This window comes from Dendrobates tinctorius, unplaced genomic scaffold, assembly GCF_039654945.1.
Source record: "Dendrobates tinctorius isolate UK_male_01 unplaced genomic scaffold, ASM3965494v1 ptg000035l, whole genome shotgun sequence".
NCBI classification, from domain to species: domain Eukaryota; kingdom Metazoa; phylum Chordata; class Amphibia; order Anura; family Dendrobatidae; genus Dendrobates; species Dendrobates tinctorius.
The window spans coordinates 38,234,506-38,254,335 of record NW_027361703.1 but is presented as its reverse complement, the minus strand read 5'-3'; positions in this window follow the sequence as shown (position 1 = coordinate 38,254,335).

Sequence of the window (19,830 nt, the reverse complement as noted above, 5' to 3'; positions counted from 1 at the left end):
CCTACTCCACCCTCTCTCACCACAGCAGCCAGTACTCGGTACCACAGTTGTGGTAACATTTAATAATGTTTCCTCCTACAGATGCCAAAGCTAAGTGCTTGAATTTTCCAATCTGTTGGCCACGGAAATGCTGCCTTTCTGCTTGGTGGAAACAGACAGTTTCTGAAAGTTGATGCCCGTCACAGTCCCCCCCCCATATCAGTTTCCCAGTTGAGATTACTTATCTCAGAAATCTGTGCATGCACTACACCAGCATGTCACAGACAGCATCACCAGTTCACTGAAAAAATCTATGTCTACCAAGGTGCATTTCACTACTGACACCTGGATGAGCAAATATGGGCAGGAGCATTGCATCTTGCTAAATGGTCACTGGGTGACTCTTGTGTCTGTGTGTGCAATACTCTAGTGTCTGCACCAGGGTTCTTGGAATCTCCAAGACTTGTGGGACAAACCTCTGTATATTACACTTTCTCCACTGCTTTTGGCTCCTTCATCTCTTCTAGGACCTCCACCTGTGCCCTCAACTTCTCCCTTAACCTCAGCTTCTCCCTTAATGAGATACATGTTTCAACAGTGCATAGAGAATCCCTTCCACCTCTGTACTGCGAAGCCAGGGCTCACCGCAATCAGGCAGTGTATAAATTAATGTGTCTTGGAGATTGCAGTCACACAGCTCAAGAATTCTTTGGTGACCCTACACCAGCACAACCTCACACACCTGCCTTTCATGGCTCAAGTCCTCAACCTGGTGGTACAACAATTTTGTTGCCACTATCCCAGTCTGGATGTGCTTCTGCAAATAGCATGGTCGCTGTGGTTTTACTTCTGACGATCCCACCCCGCATCGCTACATAGGTCTTTCAGCCTACTGGTTAACCATTTGAATTGCGATGAGCCCTGGTGCAGTATGTCATTTTGCAAAGCCTTGGCAATGCAGTACGGACGTGGTGCAAATCTCACGTGCGGAATGGGCACAGATGAAGTACTTTTGCACCCTTCTGCAAAGCTTTGAAATGGCTACTAAGATAGTTAGCGCGAAAGATGCCATCAAAAGCATCACTTTTCCAGATATGTAAATGTACACACTTTGAATAGTCTGCGGGAGGTGGTGGTGGTCCAGAGAAAGAGGTGGAAATAGAAGAGGATGTGGAAGGGATAACAATATCTCTAAGTTAAGGATGGTAGTCACACAGGCGGGTGCCATAGAGAGTGGATTACAGTGATTGAGGGTGGCTTATGGTACCAGACAAACTGTTAGTGAAGGTGTAGGAGCTGAGGAACAAATGGAGGAGGATAAAGGGGAAAAGATGATGGGCCCGCAACAGTCAGGAGATGAGAAACAAAACGATCCCCTCTTTGTTATCTATGGTTGGTGAGAGGTGTTGAAGGAAGCAAGCTTGAGTGTAACCTCACCATCAACACATCATGGATTTGGATCTCATGTAAGTGCCTGACACATGAGCACCTTCTTGCTACACTATCTGCAACATGATGCCCATTTTGTTTGGATTAGAAATTGTGCTGTCTACTGGGTTCTCCATAACCCCCGAAGAAGCTGATGCGAAGCGCGTTGGGGTTGTCGCATCTATTGGCCAGGTAAATACAACAGGTGCTTTGCCCTTATTTGTCTATAAGCTTACTTATATGATACCCTTTGCAGCATTAGAGACCTCTGAGACTATATTGAATGGTTTTAATTTCCATCAACATAGCGGCTTATTTAACTGTACTGAATGAACTGTTGGATTATTGGGCTACAGTGTTGTCACTTTATTTAGGATCTATCCATATTATTTTGAGCATTTAATTGTAGCACTGCATCACTATTATTTTAATATTTTTGCTATACCAGTTTCTTTGCTCCATGGTATATTTTGAATTTTATGATTAACTCTGTACCCCCTATGTTGTTGTCCATATGCCATGCAGCCTATAGACCTTTTGTATCCCTGGCCTTGTGGCACTCTATGACTCATCTCCACATCAAAATTTGTTATGTAATCTTATTTAATTCTGGATAGGATATTCAAGATGCTGACAATTTGACGCTCCTCCAAAATCTGGCAAGGGAATCACAGAGTTCAGAAGAGTTGCATACTTTATTCAGGGCTGTAAAATTATGTGTTTCGTGGATGTCCTGTCCACTTCCTCAGGTACATAGATTGGCTATCCTTCGCGGGTCTGGTGCCTTCTGCAGCCCTCATATGATACTTACTATATGTGTTGTGCATACTCACAATGTGTAAAGGTGAGAATTTTACCTTACAGTAAACTAATAGCTAATTTGGAAACTGAGATATTGCGCCCCTGTCTACAGTTTATAATCTTATTTAGGCACACAGCAGGGTTTGGAAGGGAAGGCGTGAGAGTTTGACCCCAAATTGGAAACTACACCCCTTAAGGAATTTATCTGGAGGCATAGTTATAGTAATGATAATAATGCTTTTGGTTTTACTGGTGAATGTGTAGGGTTCTAGCAGGTTCTCAGGATGCAGTGTCGAGACACGAGACAGGGTATGATTTGTATAATGAACATAGTGGGCATAGTGGTTACTTGTGACCCCGTGTCCACCAGGCACCAGACGGCCCAGCCCTCGACTTCTGCCCAAACCACCGGGCATTTTGCTACCAAATCTTCGGGACTTCCACCACCCCTAGTTGTGGTTTTCGGCTCCGAGCAGCGTCCCCCCAGCCCTTTAGTTTAATGGCGACCGGGGTGGGTATCTCCCATGCCGCGGACACTCTCGGGCAAAGTGGCCTGGTTCTCCACACTCAAAACACCGGTCCTGTGTAGGTTGACCACCCCGCGGGAAGCATGATCCCCAGAAGCCGGGGTTAAAGCCAGGTCTTCCAGTCCCGGTCTCGGTTCTTCTCTTTACTTCGGCCAACTCGCTGTCACGCTCCCTGGTCCTGCTCTCTCGGCCCCCGGGTCCCCTGCCACGCTCCCCGCCAGTTGCCCCAGCATGCGCGGCCATACTTACCGCGTCCGGCAGCCGCGCTCCTCCCAGCCCCGACGTCGGCTTCCTCCTCTGTGCGGCCCGCGGCTGGTGACGTCACCGCGGGTCTCGCGCATGCACCGTAGGCCGCGGTCGGCGCTTCCCATCTGACCCGGCCTCCGGCGGCGCCCTGCCCTGATAGCGCCGCCGGACCAATGGGGGCACAGCGGCGGCTATATCAGGTCGTCCTCCCTTAGTGGAGGCGCCTGACCGCTGTTGTTCCTACAGCACTCTAGGGTCGTGCGCTCGCCTGTCTTCAGGCTCCTAGTGCTAATCTCTCTTGTCTCCTCAGCTCCAGCCCTGTGTCCGCACCAGCTCCAGTCCTGTGTCTGCACCTGCTCCAGTCCTGTGTCCGCACCTGCTCCAGCCCTGTGTCCGTACTTGCTCCAGTCCTGTGTCCGTACCTGCTCCAGCCCCGTGTCCGTACCTGTTCCAGTCCTGTGTCCGTACCTGTTCCAGTCCTGTGTCCGTACCTGTTCCAGTCCTGTGTCCGTACCTGTCCAGTCCTGTGTCCGTACCTGTTCCAGTCCTGTGTCCGTACCTGTCCAGTCCTGTGTCCGTACCTGTTCCAGTCCTGTGTCCGTACCGGTTCCAGTCCTGTGTCCGCACCTGCTCCAGTCCCGTGTTCGCATCTTCTCCAGTCCTGGGTCCGTACCCGCTCCAGTCCAGCGTCCATACCTGTTCCAGTCCAGTCTCCGTACCTGCTCCAGCACTGCCTACCCGAGTCCGTACCTGCTGTCCTTCTCAAGCCGCCCCTCTTGGTACCGGCTACCGTGGCATTCGAACCCCCGGACCTGCGCCTAACGGTCCCTGTATAGGGGTCGGCCACACCTGGTTGCTCGTCCGGGGTCCTTCGGTGCCACGGTCCAGAGGGTCCACTCCAGAGAACTCCGCTTGGCCTGGTGCGGTGCCCAGAGTAACAGTGCAGTCAGGCCATGGATCCCGCCGGTATTTCTGCTCCCGGTCAAAAGGAGTTGCTCTTTTTGCGGGAGAACCAGGGGCGCATCATGTCGGTCATGAAGTCCATGGAGTCCCGTCTGTCCGCTCTTCAGGCAGCCAATCCCGGGAATGCTGCTCAGCTGGCGAGCCTCCAGCAGGAGTTGAGCCAGCAACGGGACGCTCAGTCCCATATTTTGTCCTATATGGCCTCGGTAGACAGTCGTCTGGGAGACCTCCAGTCCGCCGCCGCAGCCTCGGCCGCCCTTCCCAATTCCGCTCCGTTTCCCTCTCCTCACTTGGCTAAACCACACCGGTACAGTGGGGACCCCAAACAGTGTAGGGGGTTCCTAAACCAGTGGCTTGCATTTTGAGCTTCAGCCTCACCAGGATCCCTCCGATAGGGCCAAGGTGGCCTTTATCATGTCCCATCTGGAGGGAGAGGCCTTGTCCTGGCTAAATCCGCTCTGGGAGGGGGACGATCCCATGGTCTCTAATATTCCGGTCTTCCTGGACACCTTTCGCAAGGTGTTCGATGAGCCCGGACGAATAGCCTCGCTTACGGAATCACTCTTCAACCTCCACCAGGGTTCCCTTACTGTTTGTCAGTACGCCATTCGGTTCCGCACCATGTCCTCTGAGTTAGGTTGGAATAACGCGGCATTGGTCGGGGCCTTTTGGCGGGGGTTGTCAGGCAGAATTAAGGATGAGTTGGCAGGGCGGGATACCCCCACCACCCTCGAGGACCTCATCTCCCTGGCCACTCGAATTGACCTCCGGTTCCTGGAGCGCGCCCGGAAATCAGCGAGGGACAGGAGACCCATTCGGCCTGCTCCGACCACTAGTCGGCCCTTTAGTCCATGCTCGCCTGGTCCGGTACATACCCCGCCTCCCGAGCCTATGCAGGTAGATCGGGTCCGGATGACTGAGAGACGTCAGAGGGAGAGACGGGAGCAGGGTCTCTGTCTTTACTGTGGAAGTCCATCCCACTTCATCCACTCTTGTCCTGAGAGACCGGGAAACTCTTCCACCTAGGCCAGGTAAGAGAGGCCGTCCTAGGTGATCATGAGTCCTCTCAGGCCCTTACACTTTCTGTTCTTTTACTTTCAGGTGAGAGGCGTGGGTCCGAGGTGGCCTATGTGGATTCGGGCTAGCAGGCAACTTCATCCGGCGTGAAGTGGTGGATAAGTATCGTATTCCCGTGGTCACCCTGAAGAACCCCCGGCTTCTCGCTTCCGTTGACGGTAGACCGCTACAGGAATCCATCTCCGCGGTCACAGAGGAGGTTGTCCTGCAAGTCGGCGCTCTCCACCGAGAAAGAGTGGCATTCTACGTATTGCCCGATCTGTCTCATGCCATTCTACTTGGCCTCCCGTGGCTACAGACACACCAGCCGGTACTCAACTGGGCGACCGGGGAGGTCTTGCGCTGGGGAGATCCGTGTCATGGTCGCTGTCTGAACCCCATTCATCCGGTTGTTCCCACCCACCTCAGGAGCTCTCGGGACTTCAATCAGCCTATTGGGCTTATGCCGATGTTTTCGACAAGAAGGAGGTGGAGGTTCTTCCACCACATCTGTCCTTCGATTGCCCGATCGAGTTAATCCCTGGTTCTATTCCTCCTAGGGGCAGGATCTATCCGCAGTCTCCTGCAGAATCCGCAGCCATGTCTGAATACGTCACGGAGAACCTCGCCAAGGGATTCATTCGGAAGTCTTCGTCTCCTGCGGGCGCCGGGTTCTTCTTTGTTAAAAAGAAAGACGGCTCTCTGCGTCCTTGTATCGACTATTGAGGATTGAACAGCATCACTATCAAGAACCGGTACCCGCTCCCTCTTATCCCGGAGTGGTTTGACCGTCTCCGAGGGGTACGCATCTTCTCCAAATTGGACCTCAGGGGGGCGTACAACCTCATCCGCATCCGTGCCGGCGATGAATGGAAGACCGCCTTCAACACCCGTGACGGTCATTACGAGTACTTGGTGATGCCCTTCGGTCTGTGCAATGCCCCGGCGGTGTTCCAGGAGTTCGTCAATGAAATCTTTCGGGACCTCCTGTACTCCTGTGTCGTATGTATACCTGGATGACATCCTGGTCTTCTCCTCAGATCTTCCATCTCACAGGAGGACCGTCCGCCTTGTTCTTCAGCGTCTTCGGGAGAATCATTTATATGCCAAAATGGAGAAGTGCCTGTTCGAGCAGACCTCACTGCCATTTCTGGGTTACAGCGTCTCTGATGCCGGGCTGCAGATGGACCCTGAGAAACGCTCCGCCATTCTCAAGTGGCCTCGTCCCGTTGGCTTAAGAGCCATCCAACGTTTTTTGGGGTTCGCCAACTACTACCGGCAATTCATTCCGCATTTTTCCACACTCTCCAAGCCGATCTCTGCCCTTACCTGTAAGGGGATCTCTACTAATTCTTGGACACCCGAAGCCGAAGAGGCCTTCCAGTCGCTAAAACAAGCGTTTTCCAAGGCTCCCGTTTTGATCCGTCCAGAGAGCGGCAAACCTTTTGTGCTGGAGGTGGACGCTTCCTCGACTGGCGCCGGGGCTGTCTTATCCCAGAGAACCGGTTCGGGCCGCCTATGTCCCTGTGGTTTCTTCTCCAGAGCCTTCTCCCCAGCCGAGTGTAACTACTCGATTGGCGACCGCGAACTCTTGGCCATCAAACTGGCATTGGAGGAGTGGCGTCACCTTCTGGAGGGAGCTGTCCATCCATTTGTTGTTTATTCAGACCACAAGAATCTAGCCTACCTCCAGTCCGCCCAGAGGCTCAATCCTCGACAGGCTAGATGGTCCCTGTTTTTTGCTCGTTTTGATTTCGAGCTGCACTTTCGCCCCGGAGACAGGAACACTAAAGCCGATGCCTTATCCAGGGTCTTTCAGCCAACTGAATCCGGGGAGGAACCTTCCTATGTTATCGAGCTAACAAAGATATTTACAGTGGCTCCGCTGACGCTGCTGTCTCCACCCCCGGGCAAAACTCTTGTGCCAGAGAACGTCAGGAGGAGAGTTCTTCTGTGGGGTGATTCCTCCAAAGTGGCTGGTCATGCCGGAATTGGGAAAACCCGGGCCCTCATAACGCGGTATTACTGGTGGCCCACTCTTCGTCAGGATGTGGCAGACTTCGTCGCCTCCTGTTCCTCCTGTGCAAGGAATAAGACACCTTGTCGTTCTCCTTTTGGCCTGCTGTTTCCCTTACCGATACCGAAGTCTCCTTGGGAAAGTATCGCCATGGACTTTATCACAGATCTGCCCTGCTCGTCTGGCTGTACGGTGATCCTTGTGGTCGTGGACCGCTTTTCTAAGATGGCGCATTTCCTTCCGTTAAGTGGCCTTCCTTCTGCACCTGGTTTAGCCAAGATCTTCGTTCATCAGATTTTTAGATTACACGGCCTTCCTCAACGAATTGTGTCTGATCGTGGAGTACAGTTTACGGCTAAGTTTTGGAGGGCGCTTTGCAAATTTCTGGACATATCCTTGGATTTTTCATCTGCCTATCATCCGCAGACCAATGGGCAAGTAGAACGAACCAACCAGACGCTGACTGCATACCTTCGGCATTTCTCCAACGCCCATCAGGAAGACTGGGTTGAGCTGCTTCCATGGGTGGCGTTCGCCTATAATAATCATGCCGGCGAATCCTCTACCAAATCACCTTTTTTCGTAGTATTTGGCAAACATCCTAACATACCTCTTCCTGTCACCCCAGCCTCCGAGGTACCGGCAGCCAATTCCCAGTTCCAGGAATTCTCTGAGATCTGGTCCGAGACCAATGCAGCCCTCAAGAGAGCCAGCGAGCGAATGAAGAGACACGCAGACAAGAGAAGGCTGGACCCCCCACCGTTTCACATTGGGGATAAGGTCTGGCTGTCATCCAAGTACATCCGACTGAAACTACCCTCTTACAAGCTGGGCCCCCGGTACATTGGTCCTTTTGAGATCCTGGAACGAGTCAACGAAGTCGCCTACAGGTTGAGGTTGCCTGCTTCGCTCCGTATCCCGAATACCTTCCACGTCTCTCTCCTGAAACCTGTGGTCCTGAATCGGTTTCATCCTTCCCCTGCTCCAGCTCCTCTGCCGGTGGGTTCAGATGACACCTTCGAGGTAAGGGATATTCTTGCCATGAGGAGAGTTAGAGGGAGGACCTTTTTCCTTGTTAACTGGGAGGGTTTTGGTCCTGAGGAGAGATCCTGGGAGCCACGGGAGAACATCAACGCCCCCGCATTCTCAGGAGATTTTTTGCCAACCGCAGTAGGGGGCGGCGTGAGGGGGAGGGTACTGTCACGCTCCCTGGTCCTGCTCTCTCGGCCCTCGGGTCCCCTGCCACGCTCCCCGCCAGGTGCCCCAGCGCGCGCGGCCATACTTACCGCGTCCGGCAGCCACGCTCCTCCCAGCCCCGACGTCGGCTTCCTCCTCTGTGCGGCCCGTGGCTGGTGACATCACCGCGGGTCTCGCGCATGCGCCGTAGGCTGCGGTCGGCGCTTCCCATCTGACCCGGCCTCCGGCGGCGCCCTGCCCTGATAGCGCCGCCAGACCAATGGGGGCACAGCGGCGGCTATATCAGGTCGTCCTCCCTTAGTGGAGGCGCCTGACCGCTGTTGTTCCTATAGCACTCTAGGGTCGTGCGCTCGCCTGTCTTCAGGCTCCTAGTGCTAATCTCTCTTGTCTCCTCAGCTCCAGCCCTGTGTCCGCACCTGCTCCAGTCCTGTGTCCACACCTGCTCCAGTCCTGTGTCTGCACCTGCTCCAGCCCTGTGTCCGTACTTGCTCCAGTCCTGTGTCCGTACCTGCTCCAGCCCCGTGTCCGTACCTGTTCCAGTCCTGTGTCCATACCTGCTCCAGCACTGCCTACCCGAGTCCATATCTGCTGTCCTTCTGAAGCCGCCCCTCTTGGTTCCGGCTACCGTGGCATTCGAACCCCCGGACCTGCGCCTAACGGTCCCTGTATAGGGGTCGGCCACACCTGGTTGCTCGTCCGGCGTCCTTCGGTGCCACGGTCCAGAGGGTCCACTCCAGAGAACTCCGCTTGGCCTGGTGCGGTGCCCAGAGTAACACTCGCCCTTAATACTTTTCAGCTCTTGCATCATCTCTTCCACCCACTGAGGCTCCTTGACTACATTCGCGGAGGCCTCCACACCTTGGACTTTCCCCACGGGGACCACCATCCCCTGCTCCTGCTCTCGAGCATGTGCCTGACTTCCCACCTCTGAAAAATCTATTTGGGGATTCATCCTGATCTGTTCCCGCAGTGCCTGTTTGACTAATGGATCTCGCAAACCAGTTACCAGTAGGTCACGTAGGGTAATGTCAACAGGTCCTGCCCCTACCCCGTCCTTTCTTTCTATAGCCGTATGCAATTCTTGGAGGACATTCTTATACTCTGTGATCGTCTCCCCCTCTACTTGCATCTGACTAAACAAATGGGTTCTTAACTCTCCCACATCAGTAGGGTCCCCATGGGTCTGTTCTACTATCTGTAACACTTTTTCAAAAGTGTTGCGGTGACCCGGAGGTTTCAACATCACTGACCTCCGCGCCTCCCCGTCCAGTGCCATGAGTGCCACCTCAGCCTCCCGATCAGGGGTCATTGGGTGCATCCGAAAGAGCCCCCGCATCCGCTCTGTCCAGCTCCATAACATAGTATTGGAGCCGGAAAATCTAGGCAGCTTGTTCAGCATGGCCCCCAATGATATGCTGGTACGGGGACCCTCATCATTTGTAGAGTTTACAGCTCTACCCTGATCTGGGGCACCACTGTCTGTGCTCGGAGACTGCATCCTGCCGACTATGCCAAGTGTAGGGTTCTAGCAGGTTCTCAGGATGCAGTGACGAGACACGAGACAGGATATGACTTATATAATGAACTTTTATAAATTGAAGCCACTAGGGCTATACTGAACAGACAAAACGGGGGGAACAAGCAATCTGTCCTCGCAGGGACTTAATGAACTAAACGGTACTTTTTGGGTAAATGCGAGTAACCCGGCTAGTCTGGGCGACGGAAGCTAGACTATGGCCAAACTATAAAACTTATTTTCTAGAGTCCACTTATCCTTCCATGCGTCGCTCAGGATTGCAGATGCGGCCGCTTCGAGGTTGTTGATGCAGCTACCTTGATGCCTCGATTTTCCGGGAAGGTTTGGGCTCGTTGGGCCCTGAAGAAACTATACCGGTGGGGCGTAACAGGCCCTGAAGAAACAATGCCGGTGGGGCACAACAGGATCTGAAGAAATGGTGTCGGTCTGGCGCAACAGGCCCTGAAGAAGCGATGCAGGTGGGGCGCAATAGGCACCGAAGAAACGGTGCTGATGGGGCACAGTAACGACGCAGTCTCCAAATATAACCATTTACCAACCTCTGCTCAGGGTCCCTTAGCAAACCGGACGGGGGCCTTCTACTATCGAGGTGGCGCCCCCTGGGGCCGGTGATGACAGAGCCGCAGCTGTGGGAGAAGGCAGGGGGACAGTGTCCTGACCGCTGTAAAGAAATGGTCTGTCGTCGCAGAGGTCGCCTGAGGTAGCCGCCTTGCCACAACAGGGTAGGAAGCAGCAGGAGTGGCTGTATGGGACCGTACGCGGGGAGCGGCCGCCAGTGCAAGTCTTTCACGTGTCACTAGTTGGTGAGTCCGCAGCTTTCCTTTCACAGGCCTCTGTCGGTCTCTCCACAACACACCGTCTGCTCCCTCAATCCTCTCTGTCTCACACGGCTTCCAGTCTGTTGTTCTGTTGTCCTGCTCTCTGTCAACTGCCACTTCAGCGTGCCCCCTGCTCCTTTTAAGCTTGCCCCGCCCCCTGTTTCCCTGACAGCTGCAGTCAAGTCTTTCCTTTTACTGTCCTCCCAGTATCGTTCCCTCAGGAACCCTGATGGCGGTCCTCTGGGCACCTGTCCTTTCACTGTCTTGGAGTCCTCCTTCCCACATATGAATGTACAATGTGGTGGTATGTGTAAGTTGTGCGGAGTACATCAGATCATAAAAGTGTGTTGTGCCAACAGGGTAAAAAACAATGTTATTAATTTGTGGATGTGTGGTATGCTTTGAAGCAATCTTTAATGCAAAGGCCAGGTTTCTCAGGGAATGTCTCACAATGGTAAATTGTGTCTTTTCGGATTCCCCTCTTGGAGCATACTCTGCAGCTTTTTTGTGATCTTCCCTTCTTCGCTGTTTGGGTAACCTCTACTGGAAAATGTTGACCTGGGATGTTACGGGCACCATCAGATTCAGAAGTACTGGGACCCTCACCTACCTGAGAGACAAACATTAGGGCCTTGATGACTACCTCCTGACATGAAGGTAGGTCCCCGTATTGCCTGCAGCTCTAAACAGCACAAAAGCATTGTACAGGGCCATCTGTACAAAGCACACAACCAATTTTTTGTACTATACTTTATCTTTTTACATGGCACTGTATGGGTTGAGGACCTGTTCTGAGAGATCCACCCCATGTACTTATTATAATCCAAGATACAATCTGGCTTTGGGACTTGTGTTTTGGTACCTCGGACTGTGACATGGGAGCTGTTGTCACGGTGTATGGTAGTTAAGATAAGGACATCCCTCGTGTCCTTATATTTGACTACCAGCATGTTGTCACTGCATTGGGCTCTGCTTTCCCTCTTTCTCAGCAGTTGCCCAGTTAGCAGCTTATGGAGGCATCTCTGATTTTTTTTGCAAGGTGTTGCATGCAACTGTTCCTTTGACAGAGAGGGTCTTGAAGAGTGGGATGCTGGTGTAAAGGTTATCTATGTAGATGTGATGGCCCTTATCAAGCAGTGGTTGCTGCAATTTCCACACAATTTTCCCACTCACCCTAAGGGAGATAAGGGAGCATTCAGGGCGGTCAAGCTGTTTGTCCTTCCCATCATAGACCATAAATTTGTTGGTGTACCCTGAGGTGCTCTCGCATAGCTTGTACAGTTTAATTCCATATCTGCCTCTCTTACTGACCAGGTATTGTCGGAATTTTAGCTTCCCTGAACCAGAGATTCATCTATACAGATGTCCCTTTGGGGATTGTATGCCTCAGCAAATTTTATGCTGAAGTGGTCACTACTGGTCGAATTTTGTATAAACGATCAAAGTTAGGATTGTCTCAGGAAGGACAATGAGCATTATTGATATAATTCAAAAATTTGGGGATTGCTTCAAATTGTGTCCTTGTCATGGCCATGCAAAATACCGGTGTGCTGTAGAATATTTCATTACTCCAGTATTGCCGAAGTTCTGGTTTTCGGACAATGCCCATATGCAGCCCAATGTCCGAAAATCTCAATTCTATTTACATCGGTCAATCTGCCATTTGAATGAAAAATTGATAGGCATAAAAATTGGATTCCTAAGATGCCTGATGAAATCCAGAATATCATGCTGATAATTTTTTGGGGGTGCAGTCTATATTGGATTGATTGCAATAAGGGTTGTCTGGGTCCTAGGTCAACTTTCTGGGGATCCTTCCTCACTAGATGACTAGATGAGCAGAAGGAAGAGAAATAGAGGAATGTAGGATCTTCCTCACTGCCTAAATGTGTGTCTGAGGCAAGGAAAGCGTATGCCTCCTCTGGTGAATACCATCTTCTGGACAAATGGGCACTTTTTATTTATTTATTTATTTTTTAAACACTGGGGAAGTGTGTAAGTGATGCTTTTACACATGTATCACGTGGAGCTTGTGTATAGGGTGCTATTTACAATAAAAAGTAGAGAGAAAAAACTAGAGACACAAAAGTAGTGATAAAAGTAAAAAGAAAACATTTAGAAGAAACATTTAGAAGAAAAAAATTAAAAGAAAAATCAGAGGTAAAAGAAAAAGTTTTGATAAGTTTTACTCTACACAAATTATTCTCGATTTTGCAAAAGAAAAACCAACGTCACTAACACTGCAACGTATGCTTCTCTAATGCACTAGCTAAGAAATAACTATTTTTTTGCAAAAGAAAGAGGCTACCCTACTCTGTACTACCTGTTATTTTTTTTCTAAAAGAAAATCAGAAGTCACTGTGACATTTGCTACTAATATGCTACCTATACAGCTACACTGTGCTCACGACTATTATGTTTTTTCTAAAAGAAAATCAGACGTCATGAATACTGTGACGTCCACTACTCTAATACGCTACCTCACTACCTATAAAACTACTCTGTACAAACTACTATTGTTTTTTTTCTCTAAAAGAAAATCAGACATCACTAGCACTGTGACGTCCGCTACTCTAATGCGCTAACTTGCTACCTATAAAACTACACTATACTAACTACTTACATTTTTTATTTCTAAAAATATTCGGATGTCACTTACACAGAGACGTCTTCTACTCTAACTAGCTATAGAAATAAAAAGTCCCTTGGCGCAGTCTCCGATCAGCAGCGATGCTGATCAGAGTTCTGCAGCCACAGGAAGAGCATGAATGCTCAACACAGGGCACTGTGCACATGAAAAAAGCTCAAATTAAATGAGACAAAAATTCAGTTGAGAGTTGGAGGGAGGGATGGTAGGCGAGATGATGGGGACTGGAACAGGGATTAGGTAACTGCTGCTGCTGTGATCCCAGATCAGTCACACAGCAGCCAGGAGACAACACAGCACAGTTTGCACGAGGATCTCAGGAGACACAGCAGAGCACAGATTGCAAGAGGATCGCACTGGCTACCAATGATTTTTTCTTTCTCTCTGGTAACAGGGGGGTATACAACCATTCTGCATGCAACTCTGAGGTAAAGATGTCATGTAGAGTGGTGATCACTATTCAGATTAACCCATTTGGTGCTGATTGATCAGAAACTATTGTTCAGTCAATCAGCACCAAAGGGGTTAGTCTGGAGAGGTGATGTGGCTATTAGTGATGAGCGAACATGCTCGCCACTACTCGTTACTCACCTGACTATACTGTACTCGATGTACTCGGCAAGCACCGAGCATTTCCGGGATTACTCGGCAGGAACTCGGGTCTCCACCCTGCATTTTTGGAGGTCTTTAGAGACCCAATCACCATGCAGGGATTTTCTGCCACGCACTGTAACGCCACAGCCATCTTTGCTGTGGTCTTGCTGTGATTGGCTGACCGCACAGCATCATCAGGGGTATAAAAGACAGGACGCCGCCCTGCTCGGTGCATTCAGCTCCAGATTGAGATAGTGTAGGGAGAGCTGCTGCCAAGATAGGGTCAGATTTGGGGATTTATTAGTCAGTATGGGGTCTACCTGTGCCAGACCTGAATTAACAAGCATTTCTCACCTACTGTGTCCCCCCATTTCCTTGTAGATTGTAAGCTTGCGAGCAGGGACCTCACTCCTAATGTCATTGTTTGAATTGTCTTAACTTGTATTGAATTTATTGTCTGTACATGTCCCCGCTTAATTGTAAAGTGCTGCGGAATATGTTGGCGCTATATAAATAACAATTATTATTATTATTATTATTAAGGGTTAACACTAAAATCAGAGTTGAAGTTTCATTTTATTCATTCTCTGAAGGTTTCGTTTCTCCGTTTTTGTTGCTGTAAGATAAATTTTGTAATTAGGTAAAAGTTCAAACTGTCATGAAACCAGACTGTTCCCATCAGGTGCAAGATAAGGGAGGCAGGGTGTAAAACTCTGTAGTATATGCCATTATACTACTTTCTATTTGGATACGGACATATATGTAGTTTCCGGTTTTCTTGCAATATTATTGGCTTACAAAGTGAAATGATGTTATTGGTAGTTGAGAACTTTGCATAATTAAGCAAAATGTTATAAAAGAAGTGACTAAAATAAAAGGGCTTAGTGATCTGTCTCGATCCTCCAGTACAGAGACCCCCGTCTCCGTGTGGTCATTTGAGTTGCTAGCAACACTCTGTGGAATAGTTTGGACATCACTGGCTCAACCGTGAAGGGTTAATTTAGCCCTCCCTAAATAGCTACCCAGACAGCTTGGTGCCCAACGTGGGGCCCCCAAACAGGGATGCCTCTGCCCCCAGGGGACAACAAGACAAAGGACCCTCGGAGCGGACACGGGTGCTGGAAAATTGAGACTGATCATCCTCCACAACAACCACGGTAAATTGGCAGTTATACTGTTCAGACTGACCGTTGGTGTGGTTTTCCTGTACTTGTTGCTGCAAAGAGGATCTGAGGTTTGTCCCCGTGGTGGGGTGATTCATGGGTGGAATCATATGGAGGTGTAGTCCCATTGGGGGCCCAGTGCTCGAACCGCACCTCATAAGGGACAGACACCCAGGATTGACCAGTGATTGTGGCTCTCTTTATAGTCAAAATATCCTGAATTCCTGATCATTAGAGTTGAGCGAAACGGGTCGAAAAATTTCAAAAGTCGCAGACTTTTGGCAAAGTCGGGTTTCATGAAACGAAACCCGACCCTAGGATGAGGTCAGCCACGAGGTCGGCAACTTACGCGCCAAAGTTGCGTTTCAAAAGTTTGTTTTGCGCTCTTTTTCAGCCAATCAGGATCCACGGACACTGTGGGCAAAGTGATGACATAGGCAGGGGTCACCACCATCTTTCAGAAGGGCATGCAAGTGATTGGCTTGCTTTGGTGGGCATCACAGGGGGTATAAAAGGGCGTGCACGCCGACCGCCATCTTACTTCTGCCGATCTCAGTATAGGGAGAGGTTGCTGCTGATTCTGTAGGGAGAGCGTTAGGCAGGGAAGAAGACAAAAAAACTTCTTCTGCTGCTAGCGATTTGGCCTGCACAACACACCAGTCACTGTGTGTGCAGTGCAAGGGGAGGCTATATAGTGGTGTATCAGTGGTGTTGGTTGTTGGGCTGCCTTCTAAGGCTTCCTGACATTCCTGCATTGCTGTTTACCCACTGCTCCGCAAACTGCTTTTTTAAAAGCAATCCCAATTTTTTTTTTTTGTCCTGCTGAGAAGACAAAAAAACTGCTTCTGCTGCTAGCGATTTGGCCTGTACAACACACCAGTCACTGTGTGTGCAGTGCAAGGGGAGGCTATATAGTGGTGTATCAGTGGTGTTGGTTGTTGGGCTGCCTTCTAAGGCTTCCTGACATTCCTGCATTGCTGTTTACCCACTGCTCTGCAAACTGCTTTTTTAAAAGCAATCCAATCTCCCTTATCCTCTAGTCACTTTTGTCACAGCTGTGCCATCGAGCCTGTGACATAGCGCTCAGATATCAGTGGGCCTCACACAATCCAAAAGTGTCCAGTGTCCACAAGTGTCTGCAGAAATTCAAAATCTCCCTTATCCTCTCGTCACTTTTGTCACAGCTGTGCCATCGAGCCTGTGACATAGCGCTCAGATATCAGTGGCCCTCACACAATCCAAAAGTGTCCAGTGTCCACAAGTGTCTGCAGAAATTCAAAATCTCCCTTATCCTCTAGTCACTTTGGTCACAGCTGTGCCATCGAGCCTGTCACATAGCGCTCAGATATTCATTGGGCCTCACACAATCCAAAAGTGTCCAGTGTCCACAAGTGTGTGCAGAAATTCAAAATCTCCCTTATCCTCTAGTCACTTTGGTCACAGCTGTGCCATCGAGCCTGTCACATAGCGCTCAGATATTCATTGGGCCTCACACAATCCAAAAGTGTCCAGTGTCCACAAGTGTGTGCAGAAATTCAAAATCTCCCTTATCCTCTAGTCACTTTGGTCACAGCTGTGCCATCGAGCCTGTCACATAGCGCTCAGATATTCATTGGGTCTCACACAATCCAAAAGTGTCCAGTGTCCACAAGTGTGTGAAGAAATTCAAAATCTCCCTTATCCTCTCGTCACTTTTGTCACAGCTGTGCCATCGAGCCTGTGACATAGCGCTCAGATATCAGTGGGCCTCACACAATCCAAAAGTGTCCAGTGTCCACAAGTGTCTACAGAAATTCAAAATCTCCCTTATCCTCTAGTCACTTTGGTCACAGCTGTGCCATCGAGCCTGTCACATAGCGCTCAGATATTCATTGGGCCTCACACAATCCAAAAGTGTCCAGTGTCCACAAGTGTGTGCAGAAATTCAAAATCTCCCTTATCCTCTAGTCACTTTGGTCACAGCTGTGCCATCGAGCCTGTCACATAGCGCTCAGATATTCATTGGGTCTCACACAATCCAAAAGTGTCCAGTGTCGACAAGTGTGTGCAGAAATTCAAAATCTCCCTTATCCTCTCGTCACTTTTGTCACAGCTGTGCCATCGAGCCTGTGACATAGCGCTCAGATATCAGTGGCCCTCACACAATGCAAAAGTGTCCAGTGTCCACAAGTGTCTGCAGAAATTCAAAATCTCCCTTATCCTCTCGTCACTTTTGTCACAGCTGTGCCATCGAGCCTCTGACATAGCGCTCAGATATCAGTGGGCCTCACACAATCCAAAAGTGTCCAGTGTCCACAAGTGTCTGCAGAAATTCAAAATCTCCCTTATCCTCTCGTCACTTTTGTCACAGCTGTGCCATCGAGCCTGTGACATAGCGCTCAGATATCAGTGGCCCTCACACAATCCAAAAGTGTCCAGTGTCCACAAGTGTCTGCAGAAATTCAAAATCTCCCTTATCCTCTCGTCACTTTTGTCACAGCTGTGCCATCGAGCCTGTGACATAGCGCTCAGATATCAGTGGGCCTCACACAATCCAAAAGTGTCCAGTGTCCACAAGTGTCTGCAGAAATTCAAAATCTCCCCTGTCCTATAGACACCTTGTACCTTGTTTTACATTACTATATAGTTTGTTGGATTTTGTCTACATTTCTACCAAAAATGAGGAAGGCTGGTGGAAGAGGCCGTGGAATTGGGCGGGGGTTGGCAGCTGGTAATGATGGTGTTGGTGGTGGATCTGATGGTAGTGGCAAGAGCAAAATAGGACCGAATGCAGGAGGTGTTGAGCCTGCATCATCGTCTGGCTACATAAGGCCTCGAACGCTTAGTTTTCTAGGAGTTGGCAAACCGCTTTTAAAGCCAGAGCATCAGGAAAAAGTTTTGTCTTACATTGCTGACTCAGCCTCCAGCTCTATCGCCTCCTCTTCTTCAGTTGTAAAAAGTAAAAGCACTGAGTCGTCATTGGAGGCTCATGTTCATGAACCACACCTTTCCTTGTGTCCTTCACCCCAACCAAGATTGAAGGATGACGCAGGCCATACTACTGATTACTCCATGGAGCTGTTTTCAGATACCATGCCTGGATTATCAAGTCAAATGGTGAATTACCCAGGCCAAGATGAATCTGACATGGAGTGCACTGATGCACAGCCGCTGATGGATGATTCTGCTGGTACATTCACTCAGAGCACTACATTGTCCTCGCAGTGTACAGAGCCAGATTCTGACCCTGATGAGACTCAGGTGCCCCTTCCCTCACACTATACCACCATACACGGTGACACAGAGGAAGGTGCACATGACATAGAAGAGGAGGTGATGGATGACCCAGTTGTTGACCCAGATTGGCATCCATTGGGGGAAGAGGGTGCTGCTTCCAATAGCTCAGATGAGGAGCATCCACAGCAGACATCGACATCGCAACAGCTGTTATCTGGCAGGCCCGGAGCACTCCAAAGACAGGTTCCAAACATCAAAAGAGTTGCTGGACAGCTTGTCCAGAGGGTCAAAAGATCACAGCGTGCTAGGCCGCAAAATGTCTGCCAAAGTAGGAAGAGTGCAGTGTGGCACTTTTTTGAACAAAATCCTCATGATCAGGCCAAGGTTATCTGTAAGAAGTGCGCAAAGACCTTTAGCCGAGGGAAAAATCTGAAAAATTTGAATACCAGTTGCATGCTTAGACATTTAACCAGCATGCACTTGCAAGCGTGGACACAACACCAAACCTCAAGTGCCACATGTGCAACTGATCACAATGAAGGTAGTCAGCAACGCTACATTGTTTCCCCCACTGTAAGCCCACCGGTTAGCACAGCAGCAAATGTTGAGGTGTCGTTGCAAGGCCACAGCAGTCAGGGAATCCCACTGTTATATCAATGAAAGACTGATTCTAGGCCATCAGAAAGAACACCAACTCCATCACCATCATCAACCCTCTCTCAGTCCGCCCTGTCCACCGCTACTTCCACCATATGCAGCTCTCAAGTCCAGCTCACCCTCCCAGACACTATGAGTAGGTCAAGAAAGTACTCAGTCTCTCATCCGCGTACACTGGGTTTGAACGCCCACATTGCCAAACTAATCTCGTTTGAGATGATGCCCTTTCGGTTGGTGGAAAGCACAGCTTTCCGCGAACTCATGGCCTATGCAGTACCACGCTATGACCTACCCAGTCGCCACTTCTTCTCTCGCAAAGCCATCCCAGCCCTCCACCATCATGTGAAAGACCGCATTGTCCATGCACTCAAGCAGTCAGTGAGCGGAAAGGTGCACCTCACAACTGATGCATGGTCCAGTCGGCATGGCCAGGGCCGTTACGTGTCCATCACTGCGCACTGGGTTAATGTGGTGGATGCAGGGTCCACAGGGGACAGCGGTGGTGGGACAGTGCTGCCTAGCCCACGGTATAGGAAACAGTTGGCTGTAGGCGTTCGACCCTCCTCCTCCTCCAGAAGCGAAAGCTCGTCCACAGAGCGCAGTCGTACGAGCACTCCATCTGCAGCTGCCACTGTTGCACACGATGTGTCCCCCTATCGAGCAGCTAGTGGAAAGTGTCAGCAGGCTGTGTTTCAGATGATGTGTTTGGGCAACAGACACACCGCCGAGGTGCTGGCCGAGTACTTGAAGCGACAAACTGAGTCATGGCTGGGCAGTGTACATCTTGAGGCAGGCAAGGTAGTTAGTGATAACGGCCGTAATTTTGTGGCAGCCATAGCCCTTTCAAAACTCAGCCATATACCTTGCTTGGCTCACACCTTGAACCTGGTGGTGCAGTGCTTCCTCAAAAATTATCCGGATTTAACAGCCCTGCTCCAGAAGGTGCGAAGACTGTGCGCGCACATCCGCCGGTCGCCTGTACAC